Source organism: Sturnira hondurensis, unplaced genomic scaffold (genome assembly GCF_014824575.4).
Source record: "Sturnira hondurensis isolate 20B ecotype Veracruz unplaced genomic scaffold, ASM1482457v3 Scaffold0020119, whole genome shotgun sequence".
Taxonomy (NCBI): domain Eukaryota; kingdom Metazoa; phylum Chordata; class Mammalia; order Chiroptera; family Phyllostomidae; genus Sturnira; species Sturnira hondurensis.
In genome coordinates, this window is record NW_028092750.1 from 5,357,679 (window position 1) to 5,371,141 (window position 13,463).

A 13,463-nucleotide genomic window follows, 5' to 3' on the forward strand; every position below is an offset into this window, starting at 1 on the left:
CCTTCTCTGCCCACTCCCAGGGTGCCTCTCCCCCAGCTGTGTCAAAGCCCTTCCAAGCCTGCCCACATGCCCACACTTCCCTACTCCAGCACATCCCCGATCCTCTGCAGTTTAAATAAGCCCTCCCAGGTGAGCCCTCTGAGCCATCACATATAACCATGAACTCACCCCCTGTCTCGGACACATCCGGAAGCTTCCATAGGAACCGCTTCTCCTCCAGGTTCCTGGCATCAAGAGAAGCTTGGTGAGTCTACCCCAGAGACAACATTTTGAACCCAGGGTTCCAGCTCAGTCGCCTCTCAGCTCCATGACCCGAGCAAGCCAGGCCCCCTCCCTGGCTTCTGTTTCCCCCTCTGTGAAACAGGGGTGGGCTGTGGAGCAGCTGGTCCACAAGCGCCCCACAGCTTTGCAGCCTTTTTAGATGGTGCATTTGGTCCTATAAATCTGGCTTCTTTCTCGCAGGTTCTATCCTTTACAAGAAAACATAAGGTGACATCGAGGTTGGGTTCAATCTGTGCTGTGACCTTAGAAGAGCAATTTAGCCTCCCTCTGCCTCTGTGTCCCCTCCATAAATGGGCATGATCTCAGTCTATGCTTGGAGTGACTGCTAGGAGCCTGAAGCTAATGAGTGCATGCAGAGCCTGGGAGACATACCTGACAAGGAGGCAGCTCTCAACCCCTATAGTATTACTGTTAATAACAGCAGCCCGGGTGTAAGCAGGGCGAGCTCACAGGGACCCTTTAGGTCCAGGGCAGACTGTTAGTTGCTTCATCAGGGGGAGGTTTGGGGACTCAGGGGGCGGTGCTGAGCCTCTCTCGGCCTTCCACGTGCCCTTACCAGATAGCAGCTGGCTGCAGGTGGACATTGGTCACAGGCTCCCCCACAGGCAGCAGGACCTGGACATTGGTGAGTGGTGTAGGCACAGCCGTGGCACCCGGCCGGTAGCTGTATTCCACAGAGACCTGAGTGAGGGTCGCCTCACACTGCCAGTGGGCGCTCAGCTGCAGAGGCACACACTGGGGCCCCGGGCGGGAGAACTAGAAAGAGTGGGACAAGGGGAGAGACACAGACTGGGCCATGCTGCCCTGCCAGGCCACATTCTGTCAACCAGCTGGGTCTGCCTTGCACACACTGCCCCCAAGAGGCCCTTTCCAGCAGACTTTGCAGAGAGGAGTCTGCATTACATCACCCTTCCAGCAGAGGGCACGAGAGGGCCTCATGCTAATAAAGTCTGTGCATGGGTGCCAGTGTGGAGTCCTGGGAGGGGCACTTCTAATTGGCATAATGATGCCATCTGCACTTGGAAGCCCAGCTTCCTACTCTGCTTACCCCACCACCATTTACTCTGCCCCCTCCCCCCATCTTTCCTTCCTGGCCCCTCTGCCCTGCCCATCCTCACACTCCCCCTGCACCACCCCCTCCCTGCCCCCCATCCCATCCACCCAGCCCACCTGGTACCGCAGCAGCACCACGTTGTAGTAGGAGGCAGCTGGATTCTGCTCTGCCTGGCGCTGCAGTGCTTCTGTCAGGGCTGTCATGTTGAGCCAGAAGTCTTTGGTCTCAGGGTCAGTCTGGGAGGGGTCACTGCAGACACCCCCAACAATCACTCCCACACTCACAAGAAACCTTCTCAGGGTCCCCAGCATCCCACCTACCCCAAGGGCTTCCTAAAGATACTGATTTTCTGGGTCACTTTGGGCCCAGCTAAGTGTGGTTGGTGGAGAAGCAAAGGAGGGCAGGGAACTGAGGTTCAGAGATGGGTAGGGACTTAATCCAGGGAAACACACAGCAAATTCTGGGAGGCAGAGGAGGAAGTTACAGCTGGGGTGGTTTTGGCCCCCACTGGCCTCTGGGACCCCGTGATCCTGACGCCCACCTCCCAATAGTACCTGAAGAGGAGATCAGCGCTGGGCTGGAAGTGCTCTATGGGGGCTGTGTGCACCAGACGGAAGCTGAGGACGGGCGGTGCTGGGGTCCCGCTGAATACACGCATGATGCCCGCTGGGAAGGTCATAGTCAGCTCCCCAGTTACTCGAGCCAGGCAGCTGGGTGAGAGGTGAGGGGACAGGGCTTTGGCTCAGGGCTCCTCCTGGCACCTCACGCCCCCCTCACTCCTGGCTCCACTGTACCCTGTGGCTCCCTGGGTCTGCAGAAGCAGCAGGGCCCTGACCATGCCCAGCATCCTTACCCCCGACCTCCTCCCCTTGGGTCCCTGCCTGGATAGCAATCCAGGCACCAGGCAGAATGCACACGGGGCTGCTAGAGGCAGGAAACCTCCTTCTCTACTTCTTTTTCCCCCTAGGCCACCAGGAAGCTCACAGCACATGCTCAGTTTTATAAGAGGCCTCAGATTGCATTTGGGGTCTAGTGCTCTTGCTCTTCTTGATTTGACAAGAAGTTCTTTGCTTCTAGAGACTGTCCCCAGACCATCCCTCAATTCTCCCTTCACTCACCCCCTCTGTGGCCCTGGCCTCCAGTCTTCTTCCCTTCAGGTTGGTGCCCACAGCAGCCTAGGAGGACTTGCTGTGAACTGCGTTCACAATAATGCCCAGCCCTGCTCAGACACCCTCAGTGGCTCCCCCTGCCCAGAAGGAGAGGGGTGTGGTTGCTCAGCTCAGTGTTCCTGGCCCTTCTATGGTAAAAAGGTCAGGAAACCCACCTGAAGTCTGTCCATGCTGGAACCCAGGTGCCCAGCCCCCAGGGAGCCCTGTTTGCCTCTCACTGTCTGCACTGTGCCCCAGCACTACGAACCTGGGGCTGTGGCCACGGAAGTAGGCATGGACGTACTCGGTGAAGACGGTGGCCACTGGCAGGGCATCCTGGGAGCCCAGGACCACAGGGCTTGGGCCCCGGGAGATCCCTGGGGGTGTGGGGAGGAATGAGGGGCAGACAGAGAGTGAGCACAGTTCTGAGGCTCCAGAACCTATGTTCTCCCTCTAGGGCCTCTATTGTATCACTTAGCCCCCGCCCAGACCAGAGAAGGTGAAAATCACATGTACCGTGACCTGTCTGAGAGGAGAAGCTGGAACGTTCCAGGGCGGTGCTGGGGACTGAAGAGCCCAGTGGGGAGGGGCTCAGAGAATGAGACTGGAAGGGAAGGAGATGGGCTGGGCTGGGAACACCCAAGCAGCTGTGTCCTGAGGCTGACCCCAGAGGCCACCCCAGCCCAGGTCCAGTCACAGCCCCTCTCCCTACCAGCTCCCCGTTGCTGCCCAAGAGGGGGCAGGACACCTTCCTGGAGCGGGGCCTCCTGGGTGGGGCGGCCAGGCCTTCCATGGCTGTAAGGTCGGCAGGTACAGGCCTTGGCTCTGGGGAGTGAGTGTGACAAACACATGGCTGAGATGCTGCCCTGGGCCTCTGGGCCTCCCTGGGCTGGAACTCAGCCAAAAACTGGGAGTCAGACTATTGTGGGGAGATCCCCTGGTGGTCTGAAGTCCTGAGGCTACTAAGACACCAGACAATACCACAGGCACCATCCACAACCCCCAGCCCGCCAGACACCAGCCTGGTGGCACAATAGGAAGTGAGCTCCCTGTCACTGGTAGAATGCTAGCCAAGGACCAGATACTCAGAAGGCAGGCCCAATACAGGGGGGATGTGGAAGAGGGTTGTTATCTGACATTCAGAGCGAGTATGGGTGGCCTCCAACCCTGGCCCACATCTGAGGCCCACCCTTGTAAGTTAACTAACCTGGCGTTGACATCCAGGTTCCCCTTGCTCTCTTGCCTCCCCGGGGTCCCCTGCTCTGCTCACTCCCGCCCCCTCCCCACCGGCCATCCAGGGCACATTCCTCTCCCCTCCAGGGTTGCTCCACAGCACCTCGGACATGCTCATATTGTGGATCACTTCTTGGGATGGGGCTGCCCTGTGGTGACCAGTATCCATGGCCATAACCCACCAGATGCTAATTTGTCCCCATCCCCCAGAGGAGTCAATCAAATATCAGTGGTAACCTTGCTGGGTGTCCCCTAGGGGCAGAACCGGCCTGGTTGAGAATCACTGTTTTACACTGAAGCTCAGAGAATTCAACTGGTCTACACTCCGGGTCCACACTCACCCCCTTGGACCCTCCCTTGAAGCAGCTCTTACCAGGCAGGGTCTTGTGCTAACCTCGGGCAATGCCAAGCACCCCACTACCACTGCTGGCGACCTCGTGTGGCCACAGCCCAGTTGCTCTACATGTGAAGCGGCTCCACTCTCCTCACGTGACCTCCAGGAGCCTGCTCCGGCCTGCTCTCCTCCTCCCTCTGCCCTCTAGCCCTGCCTCAGCTCAGCCTTGGACCATCTCCTTCCCTCTGCTGCCTGGTGCCAAAGGCTTGGGGCCATCTTCCCTCCTGGCTCCCTCCTCCCTGTCATCACTCTGTTGGAGCCACACCAGCCTCCCCACTGGTCCTCAGGGGTCTGGCTGGGTCCTGCTGCACTTGCCTTTGCATAGGCAGTGCCCTGTGCTGGGAGCGCCCTTCCCCCACTCGCATGTGGCTTCACCAGCACCTCTGCCTATCTGGGCTCATTCTGCTCACACGTCCCTCCTTAGGGAGGCCCCACCCTTGGGAGCCCTCACCAGCTACTTGCCACCTCCCGCCTTGTTACATGTCCATTTTATTATTGTCATTGCCAGGGTGGGGCTGTGCCTCACATGGCCCAGACCCAGCAGGTGCTCTATCCACCCTGTCCTTGGTTCCAACAGCAGTTCCCTGCTGCTGGGCTCACCTCCTGCAGCCACTGCCTCTGGCCCCCAGGGGCTTGGAGCCAAGCCTAGGGGCTGTGGGGAATCCCAGGACAGCAGGGGCTGTGCTCCCCTCAACTCAGGTGGCTGTGCCCTGCAGGGAGGTGGGCTCTGTGGGGTGCCTGGGCGGGGGACCCAGGATTCAGGGAAGGGGCCTGGTGCTGTGTGAGACGGAGAGTCCAGGCCAGAGTCTTCCACGTTCTCCGGAGATGAGGAGGAGAAAGGCGAGGGGCTGGAGGTAAAGCCCAGACTGCTGGAGCCTGGGGGGAGAAGGGGCAGCCAGCTCCAGACCCCGCCCACAGGGAGTCAGGGCCATCTTCCTGCAGGCCACACACAGGTCTGGAAAGGCCCCGCCCCCACTCCAAGCCAGGGCCTAGGGCCTGAGAATGAGAGACTCAGCAGAGAGGGAGCCTGGGCCTGGAAAGCCAACAGGGTGCAGGGCATGAGCAAGATGCTGAACCAGCTGCAGAGATGGCCATGAGCTGGATGGGCCAAGGGTCCGGGCCCCACCTGGGGATGGAATGGTGGGGGGAGGGGCAGTGGTGATGCCTGAGTTACCTCTACCTCCAGCTTTTCTGGGAGGAACTTGGTTGGGTTGGGGAATGGACCAAAAATCTATGCAGTGAGCCAGGCTGCAAGTGCGAGGTCAGGAGATGGGACCCCCCTAAGGGAGGCAGGGAGCCATGGAGAGTGTGTCAACCATTTTTTTCTTTAACACTTGTGGGCTGTATTGTGTTAATCAGGTACTTCATTACTCAAAAACCCATGTTCTTTACCGTAGGAAGTATAGTTTTGGTACCTTGTATTTGTTTGATACCTTTATTGTCACTCTGAGTAACTAGTAATTTAATATTGTTTTATAATTATATATAACATATTATATATCATATATTATATACTATATGTATGATATATAAACGTTATATATATATGTGTGTAAATAAAATCTTTTGATTAAGCATATTTGACAACTTTCCCAGGGGTTAAATAATAAGAGATTTTTTTCTGTACCTTAAATTGGTTTTGGGTCATTCCAAAGGTTCCTTGGAATGCCTCAGGGGTTTGTTCTTTCTCCTTATTAGGAAGAAATCTTGGCCCTGGCTGATGTGGCTCAGTGGATTGAGCGCTGGCCTGTGGACCAAAGGGTCACCAGTTTGATTCCCAGTCATGACACATGCCTGGGTTGCAGGCCAGGTCCCCAGTAGGGGGCACACAAGAGGCAACCACACATTGATGTTTCTCTCCCTCTCGTTCTCTGTCCCTTCTGCTCTCGAAAAATAAATAAATTTTTAAAATTAAAAAGTGAAGTACTGAACCCCAATTAGGTCTATTTAATATGTATAAAATACCTGGGAAGCTTTGTTACATAATGAAAAGTAAGTATGATCTAGTCGTATACATATATTTTATAATTAAGTAAGGCATTCTAGAGTTTATACAAAGATCTCCAAGGATCTGCCAAGTTCTGATGTACTTTTGTTTGTAATTTAGTTGTTATCTTAAAACGTTGTTGCAGGAAAGCACTTGTCTGTGTCAACTGCATTATAATCAAATCTGTAGTCATGTCATTCTTTTTACTTGCCAACATTAACAAATTATATTTTATTGATTATGCTATTACAGTTGTCCCCATTTTCCCCTCTTTGCCCCCTCCACCAGCAACACTACCCCCTCAGGCAGTCTCCACGCCATAGTCATGTCCATGGGTCATATGTATGTGCTTTGGCTACTCCTTTTCCCTATAGTGTCCTGACATCCCCATGGCTATTCTGTAAGTACCTATGGTACTTCTCAACCCCTTCACCTCTTTACCCATCTCCTCCACAACCTCCTCCCACGGGGCAACCACCAAAATGGTCTCTGTATCTATGATTCTCTGTTCTTGCTTGCTTAGTGTGGCTTTTAGATTCAATTGTCGATAAATATGTAGTTATTATCATTTTATTGTTTATAGTTTTGGTCTCTTTTTTCTTAAATAAGTCCCTTTAACATTTCATACAATAATGGTTTCATGATGATGAACTCCTTTGTTTTTTTCTTGTCCAGGAAGCTCTTTATCTGCCCTTTGATTCTAAATCTGCCCTTTAGATTCTAAATCTAAAGCTCTACCCTAGCTTTGCAAGGTAGAGCAGTCTTGGCTGCAGGTCCCCACTTTTCATGACATTGACTATTTCTTGCCAATCCCATCTAGCCTGCAAAGTTTCTTTTTGAGAAATCAGCTGACAGTCATATGGGAACTCACCTGTAGGTAACTGTTTTTCTCTTGCTGCTTTTAAAAGTCTCTCTTTAGGATCTGCCAGGTCTGCATCAGAATCATGTTTTGTAACCAGTATGACAGTGATGTCTCTGTTTGGAGTCCTCAGGGCCAGATTCATCAGATTGAATGGGTAATGGAAGCTGTCAAACAAGGTTCAGCCACAGATGGTCTAAAATAAAAAACCTATGCAGTGTTGGTTGCATTGAAGGGAGCACAGTCAGAGCTTGCAACTCGTCAGAAAAAAAAATTCTCCATGTTGACAACCATATTGGTATCTCAATTGCAGGACTTATGGCTGATGCTAGACTGTTATGTAATTTTATGCACCAGGAGTGTTTGGATTCCAGATTTGTATTGGACAGACCTCTTCCTGTGTCTCCTGTCATAGCTTTAACTGGAAGCAAGACCCAGATACCAATGCAACGATGTGGCCGAAGACCATATGGTGTTGGGCTGCTTATAGCTGGTTATGATGATATGGGCCCTCATACTTTCCAAACCTTTCCATCTGCTAACTATTTTTACTGCAGAGCAGTGTCCATGGGAGCCCTTTCTCAATCAGCTCGTACTTCCTTGGGGAGACATGTATCTGAGTTTATGGAGTGTAATTTAGATGAATTAGGTAAGCATGGCCTGCTTGCTTTAAGAGAGACACTTCCTGCAGAGCAGGACCCAAATACAAAGACTGTTTCCATTGGGAGTGTTGGTAAAGACGGAGTTTACGATTTATGATGATGATGCGTCCCCACTCCTGGGAGGTCTTGAAGAAAGGCCACAGAGAAAGGCACCGCCTGCTCAACCAGCTGATGGACCCGCAGAAGAGGCTGGTGAACCAAAAGAGCACTAAGTGATAATCCCCCGGTCTATGTGTATGATCAAAAGTGTAAGAATGCAGGAACATGACCTGATGACAACACTCTGTGCTTTGAACCAAAAGATGCAGTGGTAGAATGGTATGTTTTAGGATTCAATCCAGTTGTGAGTTTTTTGCAAGCAGCCTCACTGAAACCACATAATGGAGTGTACTTTTGTTTGAGAAGGTGTATATAATCATTTTCTAGAAAGTATACTAATGTTTTTATACAAAAACATAGTGTCTTTGTGGTTTTAAAGACAACTGTCAAATAAAATTGTTTCATCTGGAAAAAAATTAAATCTCACTTTATCGTTAACCTTCGGCATTTTAAACACGATGTGTCTCAGAGTGGCCTCTTCGCATCCACGCTATTGCAAATATGTTTGGGACTCTCTGTGCTTCCTGGACTTACATGCCTATTTCCTTCACCAATTTAGGAAAGTTTCTTTTCATTATTTTTTTCAAATAGATCTTCAATTTTTCACTCTTTCTCTTCTCCTTTTGGCACCTCTATGATGCAAATGTTACAACATTGAAGTTTTCCCAGTGGCTCCTTACGCTATCCCCGTTTTTTTGGATTCCCTTTTCTTCTTGTTGTTCTGATTGGTTGTTTTTGATTCCTTATGTTCCAAATCACTGATTTGATTCTTGGCTTCATCCACACTACTATTGTTTCCCTATACATTGTTCATGATTTCAATTAGTGACTCCTTCTTTTCTGACTGGATCTTTTTTATGCTGTTGAGGTTCTCACTAAGTTTCTTGAACATCCCTGTAACCAGTGTTCTGAACTCTGCCTTTGATAGATTGTTTATCTCCATTTTGTTTAGCTCTTTCGCTGGAATTTTGATCTGTCCTTTCATTGGGGCCATGTTTCTTTGTCTCCTCATTCTGGCAGCCTCCCTGTGTTTGTTTCTATGTATTAGGTAGAGCTGCTATGATTCCCTCTATTGGTAGTGTGGCCTAATGTAGTAGGTGTTCTGTAGCGTACAGCGACACAGCCTGCCCTTTCATCCAATTGGGTACTCAAGGTGCACCTATTGTATTGGGCTGAGTACTCCCTTCTCTTATAGTTGAGCCTTGGTGGCTCTCAGCAGGTCAATGAGAGGGATTTACCCAGGCCAGTCAGCTGCAAGGACTGGCCTCGACCACTGACCACCAACCTCCACCCTCTGTGGATGATCAGCTGTGCAGGGCAGGTTGGTGGTGCTCCAACACGGTCTGTAGCTGTCCACTGGGTGCTCAGGCTCCAGGGTTTCCTGGAGTGCTGGGGCAGGCTAAGTTCAGCTCCCACCTGTGTTCTGTTCACGGCCACCCTGCACGAGCTATAAAGCAATCTGAGATGGCTGCCACTTGTGCTGGGCTTGGAGATTCCCAGGGGAAGCCAAGATATAAATTTAAGCTGGCTGTTGCTAATGCAAGGCCTGGGGTCCACTGAAGCCAGCTGTTGCTTGTTTGATAGGATTTAGGAAGTTGTAAAGCATGAGCCGAGACCAGAAAAGCAGCTTAGGTGGGCCTGTAAAGTTGGGTGGGGTGGAGTCTCTGGGGATGTCCAAGGTGGGTCAGAAAGTGTGAGCCAGGTTGATGGAGTCTCAGATGTGGTACCAGCTTACCAGCTCTGTGGGGAAAGGGTTTGGAATATGACAATGGCTTCTGCTTGCCCTGATGCCAGACACTTCAGTTTCTTCCTGTATATTACTGGTGCTGTTCAAACTGCTACCCTGGTGCTGGAGCTCAGAGGGAGTGAGTCTGAGTCGGTGAGTTGGAGATTCCCAGGTGCAGCCAAGATATGAATCTAGGCTTGCTGCTGATAATCCTGAGCCTTTGGCTTCTTAGCAAGAGGTAAGAGGGTATGTGGCTCACTGAGTCTGGCTGTTGCTAGTTTGAGAAGATTTAGGAAGTTGTGAAGCAAGAGAGACCAGCCGATCATATGGAAAAGTGACAGTTAACAGGTCAGGTGGGCCCGGAAGTTGGGTAAGACAGAGTCTCAGGGGATCTCCAGATCAGGGCAAACACTGTTAGCTAGGTTGATGGAGTCTCAGATATGGCACCTGCCTGCCAGCTCTGTGGCTCTTTGTGGGGAGGCTCAGTGGAAAGGAACAGTGGCCTCTGCCCACCTTTCTGTCTAGGAGAAACCTGCCCCCCAGCTCCCACCTTGATGCCATACAATTCACTTTCTCTTTGTATGCCTCTGGTACCCTTCAAGCTGCTACCTTGGTGATGGAGCTTAGAGGGAGTGAGTCTGAGTAAGTCTCTTTGTAGGTTCTTTAAGGGAAAGTGCTTGGGACTCCAGAAGTTCCTTCTGCTGACTCAATCCCTGGAGGGGTTTTTTAGCTGGCAGTTATGGGGACTTATCTTCCTGGCACTGGAACCCTGGCCTGGAGGGACTGGTATGGGGCTTGGACTCCTTGCTTCTAAGACATCCCTCCCAAATTTTCATCCACCACACATGGATGTGGGACCAGTCCATTCCGTGTCTCTGCCCCTCCTACCAATCTGATGGGTGTGGTTTCTTTAATTCCATAGTTGTCAGACTTCCATTCAACTCGATTTCTGATGCTTCTGAGTGATGGTTGTTCTGTATCTTACTGGCAATTTTGATGTGGTTGTGTGAGGAGGTGAGCCATGTTTACCTAGGCCGCCATCTTGACTAGAAATCCAAAAGACTTTTTCTTGACCTCAAATTCACTTTGGATCATCCCAATGGGTCTCTGGAATGCCTTGGGGATATGTTCTCTCTCCTTTAAATTAAGAAGCAATTTTGAACCAGACTGGTAGGTGTATTTAATATGCTTAAAGTACATGAAAACCTTTGTCAAATAAAGAAATAATAATTATGGATAAAAAGTTCTGGTCAAGATGGAGACACAGTTAAACACATCTGCCTCTGCACAAAACTATAGCAATACAGGTACACTACAAAACAAATATCACCCAGAATTGTCAGAAAATCAACCTGTGTGGAAGTCTGACAGCCAAGGATCTAAAGAAGCCACATTCATCCAGATGGGTAAGAAGGGCAGAGACACAAAGAGGCACGGAGAGGGGTGGTGAAGGGAATGGGGGTCCCATATCGACATGTGGTGGAATAAAACATGGGAGTGATACCTTGGGAGCTAGGGATCACAGTTCCAGTACAGACCAACTAGCCCAGGGTCCCAGCACCAGGAAAATAAGTCCTCATAAATTCTGGCTGTGAAACCAGTGCGGGCTGAGATAGCATAAGAAACTGCATCCTCTTAAAGGTCCCACAATGGACTTAGCACTCACGTAGACCCACCCTCTCTGGGATTCAGCACCAGGCAATAGCTGGAAAGGCACCAGTGGCATATAAGGAGAAAGTAAAGTGCATGTGAGGAGACAGCTTCCTTCCAGGCAGAATTCCAGATCCAGGCAGCAGCATTGTCCCCTCTGCAAGCCTTCCCTCACACAGAGCAACAGAGTGGTGACAAGGGATTCTTCTCCCTGGTGGTTATTTAAGGCTCTGTCTGCCCCATACAATTTAACAAGTGCACTGAGACAGTGATTCAAAGCAGTTCTACCTAATACACAGAAACAAACACGGAGAGGCCAGCAAAATGAGGAGGCAAAGAGATATGGCCCAAATTAAACAGGAAAAAACTCCACAAAAATAACTAAATGAAGTGGAGATAAGAAACCTATCTGATGCCCAGTTCAAAGCACTGGTTAGCAGGATGCTCCAGAAACTCATTGGGTACTTCAATGACACAAAGATGACCCAGGCAGAAATGAAGTTTGCATTAAGTGAAATAAAGAAAAATCTACAGGCAACCAACGGTATTGAGGATTTGAGGATCAAATCAACAATTTGGAACACAAGGAATGAAAAAGTGTTCAATCAGAACAGCAGGAAGAGAAAAGAATTAAGAAAAGAGTGGGGATAGGCTTAAGAACCTCTGGGACATCTTTAAACATACTAACATCTGAAGCATAGCAGTGACAAAAGGAGAAGAGGGAGAGCAGGACATTGAAAACTTACTTGAAGAAATAATGAAAGAAAACTTCCCTAATTAAGTAAAAGAAATAGACATACAGGTCCAGGAAGCACAGAGAGGTCCAAACAAGACGGACCCAAAGAGGATCACACCAAGACACATTATAATTAAAACGCCAGAAGTTAAAGATAAAGAGAGAATCTTAATAGCAGCAAGAGAAAAGCAGACAATTACCTACAAAGGAGTCCCTATAAGTCTGTCAGCTGATTTTTCAAAAGAAACTTTGCAGGCTAGAAGGAACTGGCAATAAGTATTCAAAGTGATGAAAAGCAAGGACCTACTTTATTTGGAAAAGCTACCATTTAGAATTTTAAGACAGATAAAGTACTTCCCAGACAAATTTTCATTTGCAGGCACTTACCACGAGCTCCGGCAAAGGGGGAGTGCAGAATGGACTAGAGACACTTGAGGAGAGGCTTGGGACAGAGGCTTTGCGAAAAGAACTGAGAGAGTAGCTTCCAGGATTCTGGTGCAGAGTCATATGGCAGTGGCCATGGTGCTCAGGCAGACCACTCCCTTTCAAGTGGCAGCAGCCTGAAGGGAAGAAATAGCCCTACCCCCAGGAGGGACTCTGTTCTGCCCTGCGGTGCTTAAGTCTGACTGCTGACTGCAGCGTGACTAGATGAACAACTGAAGGGGTCAGACACAGACCGTAGATCCCTGGAAGTCTTGAACAGGCTACCTAAGGCCAAATGGGGTCACCATCTGACAACATCAGGTGTGGATCCAAAAGAAAAAAACAGTGGTAAATACCAGACGCTACCAAAGACAAATCCACTGTGGTCTTCTCCATGATTTGTGTTATTTTCTTTCCTACATAGCTTTTTAACATTCATTTCTTGTCCTTCAAGTTGGTGCATATTAAGTCATTAGACTTTAGACTATAGTTTATTTTGATTCCCATCTTTTGTCTCTCCCTTCTCTTACCCCATTTTACCTTCCACTTTCCTCTTTTTATTTTCATTTTAAACTTTTTCTCTCTTGTTACAACTTGTTTCAGTTCTGCACGCTTACTATTTCCATCCCGTCTAGCCTTTCAAAATCAATTTTCTTGTCAATGGTCATCTCACATTCTTTTTCTCGCTCTTAAAATATCTTCATCCTCTCTCCACCTTTAGCAATCTTTGCTCATTGGTTGTGGAGAGGGTAGCTCCTATTGCATTTTATCAATTTTATCTGTAACTCTTCACTAATTTTGTATTTCAAATCTTACATTTTACTGTTCCCCTCTCCTTCTCTTTCTTTTGTCACGAATCTTAATTTTTCCCTGTCTTAGCCTGGTTTTCGTTCCTCACTCTCAGTACTCCGTCTCCTTCCATCATCTCAAAATCACTTCCCTTTCCTCTAGACACCTCTTAAGCTTTTCTTCCTTTCTTTTTTTTCTCCTCTTATTTCCATCCCTCCCATTTTCATTTTAGCTCATTTGCTGTTGATAGTGCTATGATGGATCTTTCTCTCCAGTTTGGTTCCTACTTTTTATTATTTATTTACATTTTATTCCTCTTTACTTTCTCTCTCACTTTATTTTATTTTAATTTCTGCTTAAACATAGCATTATACACATCCATTCTCTTACTCCATTATGCTTTTCTCATTCTCTTTTTTAT

At 49.2% G+C, this 13,463-nt stretch overlaps 1 pseudogene; it reads left to right on the top strand.

The window, feature by feature from the left end:
- The first annotated feature begins 7,028 nt into the window (after nt 1-7,028).
- Nucleotides 7,029-7,948, top strand: LOC118975183 (proteasome subunit alpha type-1-like; annotated as a pseudogene).
- Nucleotides 7,949-13,463: the final 5,515 nt, after the last annotated feature.